Source organism: Clupea harengus, unplaced genomic scaffold, assembly GCF_900700415.2.
Source record: "Clupea harengus unplaced genomic scaffold, Ch_v2.0.2, whole genome shotgun sequence".
NCBI classification, from domain to species: Eukaryota; Metazoa; Chordata; class Actinopteri; order Clupeiformes; family Clupeidae; genus Clupea; species Clupea harengus.
This window is the reverse complement of record NW_024879892.1, coordinates 52501-55675: the sequence shown is the minus strand read 5'-3', so window position 1 is coordinate 55675 and position 3175 is coordinate 52501. Positions and strand designations below refer to the sequence as shown.

The following is a 3175-nucleotide window of genomic DNA, read 5'->3' as shown; positions in this document are numbered from 1 at the left end:
GATCTGAAACACATAAAATGTATAGGCCCACTGTGAGCATAATTCAGAAATTCTGAATTACAGGCAGTAGTTCATTTCAGTAGCCTATTTTAAATAAATTATGGTCCCCTAACCTTTTTGGTTGAATCCATTTTTAGAATGGTGCCAATGATGTCCTCCAGCCTTGTCAAAATCTCCTGGCTGTAAACGGACAGGAGCCACTTACAGCTCGGCACCACAGCAGGCTCTGGAGGCTTCGTGAATGTGACGGGCAACAGTCCTGGACGCTGGAGTAAGTCAGCACATTCAGTGGTGAACCTCGCTACACGGTGAAGCCACTCCTCTGTGTGGTTCTCCCTCAGCTGTTTTAAAATGCGTGTTGGGCTGTTACCCTGGCCTCTCTCCCGTAGCAGCCGGATCACTCGGATGTGACATGCACACCTTGGTCATAAACAGATATATTAGTTAGAATGCTTTACATATTTCTATTTGACAAGGCAAGAAAGACAAGAAACATTACTCACTTTTCGGTGAGAATAACGCGGAATTGTGCTCTGTGAGCCAAATCCAGTTGCATAAGGACAGCCTGGCTTGAGGACAGATGGGTACATTTGCATTTGGTGCAGATTAGAGCCTCTGTCAACATCAGTAGATCAGTAGTAGATCCTGTCCACGTCCAGGACCCGCCGCGCCCTCTTGCTCAGGCATATACACAGAGACACACACACTATTTGAGTCTTGAGTTGACCAGTGTTACCTTCTGAGTGTGGAATCCACAAACACACGTCCTCACTAGACCAAGCAAAGACCTCTGTCCTTGTGTCTGCATCGGACATTTTTCAATCTAGAAATAAAAGTTATACATTTGATTGAGTTATTCATTTTCATTTGTGTAGTTACAGAGATATGATGTAACTGATTTGCTTATTACATTTGGATTACCTTGTGGGAAGATTGCCTTTTATTGTATTTAATACATGGTTAATAACAATTAATACATTTTACTGTGCCATGTATATACTCATACCCTATGATACAGCTCGTACATCTTCTTCTGCCTTGGTGCCGGCCTGTTCCCCGCCCCGGCAGGCCAGGATCCAGTGCTGGCAAACTTCCTGAGGCAGACCATCCATTCTGAATCTGACATTGCCTTGTGTGACTTCACAGATTTTTCCTTTGGTGACATAGTAATTGCACATTGTTTTTAATGCATGACAATAACATAAATCCATGAAGAATAAATCCTTGTAATAGTAATAGCCCTATTCACCACACAGGTGAACCCCCCTCCTCACCACTGTCTCCCCTTCCTGCCATTACCTGTACCAACCTCTCAATATTTCGTTTATACATCTGAATTTAAACGATTGTGTATAAAATACTCTGATTCACAGTCAAAACATTTCGTTCTCATTCATTCATAGCCCATGTAAAAGCCCCCTTAATATAGCAAACGTTCTTAGATGAGAACGAGCGAAATTCCAGTACAGATAACAGAGTGTTTGTAATGTAGCTATATAGCTAAATAAATCGATATGACAACAACGGGTGAAATTACTTCAATACTTCAATACTTAAAGTTATATCGTACAGCACTAACAGATTTCTCAAATCTAGCTTGCAATCCAATAGACACCAAACAGCAGAAACAGCAGAAAGCTTGGCAAACCCCGAAAGCTGCAAATTCAATGAACTGCTTTTGTCAACATTGAAAGTGTTTCCCTATTTCACTATAGTAATTGACACAAGTGGAGCGGAGGCTGATGGCTATTTTTCCACAATGTATTTCTGCAATGAGAGCCCTGGAGCCAACAGCAAGACTGCAGTAAGGGAGAGCAGAGTGGCGCAGCGGAAGCGTGCTGGCACCATAACCCAGAGGTCGATGGATCGAAACCATCCTCTGCTAGGCCAACCCAGACAGCTGAAAATTCAATTAACTGCTTTTGTCAAACTTGAAACTATTTCTCTATTTCACTATAGTATTTGACACTAGTGGAGTTGAGGCTGACGGATAGCAGCAGACTGGCCCCAGTGGCCTAATGGATAAGGCACTGGCCTCCTAAGCCAGGGATTGTGGGTTCGAGTCCAAACTGGGGTGAGAAAGAGCAGAGTGGCGCAGCGGAAGCGTGCTGGGCCCATAACCCAGAGGTCGATGGATCGAAACCATCCTCTGCTAATAACTCTTTAAGTGCCACTCCAGTATAGTTCCACGCAAGTTGGCTTTCCTAATCCGCAGTCTGACACCAGGATGAGAAGTACGCCAGGAGGCTTTCAGTGGGGAACACGTAGCCAATTTCATACCCAACAACTCACCCCCTTTAGCAGGTCTCGATATTATCAGCTGCAGTTTCTCAAATCTGGCTTGCAATCCAATAGACACCAAACAGCAGAAAGCTTGGCAAACCCCGAAAGCTGCAAATTCAATGAACTGCTTTTTTCAACATTGAAAGTATTTCCCTATTTCACTATAGTAATTGACACAAGTGGAGCGGACGCTGATGGCTATTTTTCCACAATGTATTTCTGCAATGAGAGCCCTGGAGACAACAGCAAGACTGCAGTAAGGGAGAGCAGAGTGGCGCAGCGGAAGCGTGCTAGGCCCATAACCCAGAGGTCGATGGTTCGAAACTATCCTCTGCTAGGCCAACCCAGACAGCTGAAAATTCAATGAACTGCTTTTGTCAAACTTGAAACTATTTCTCTATTTCACTGTAGTATTTGACACTAGTGGAGTTGAAGCTGACGGCTAGCAGCAGACTGGCCCCAGTGGCCTAATGGATAAGCCACTGGCCTCCTAAGCCAGGGATTGTGGGTTCGAGTCCCATCTGGGGTGAGAAAAAGCAGAGTGGCGCAGCGGAAGTGTGCTGGGCCCATAACCCAGAGGTCGATGGATCGAAACCATCCTCTGCTAGGCCAACCCAGACAGCTGAAAATTCAATGAACTGCTTTTGTCAAACTTGAAACTATTTCTCTATTTCACTATAGTATTTGACACTAGTGGAGTTGAGGCTGACGGCTAGCCGCAGACTGGCCCCAGTGGCCTAATGATATGGCACTGGCCTCCTAAGCCAGGGATTGTGGGTTCGAGTCCCATCTGGGGTGAGAAAGAGCAGAGTGGCGCAGCGGAAGCGTGCTTGGCCCATAACCCAGAGGTCGATGGATCAAAACCATCCTCTGCTAGTACCTCTCTAAGTGC

The 3175-nt window shown here is 45.3% G+C and overlaps 1 non-coding gene across 1 annotated transcript; it reads left to right on the top strand.

The window, feature by feature from the left end:
* The first annotated feature begins 3009 nt into the window (after nt 1-3009).
* On the top strand, nt 3010-3081 carry trnar-ccu. Its single transcript has one exon. It is a non-coding gene; the product is annotated as a tRNA-Arg (tRNA).
* The last annotated feature ends 94 nt before the right edge of the window (nt 3082-3175 follow it).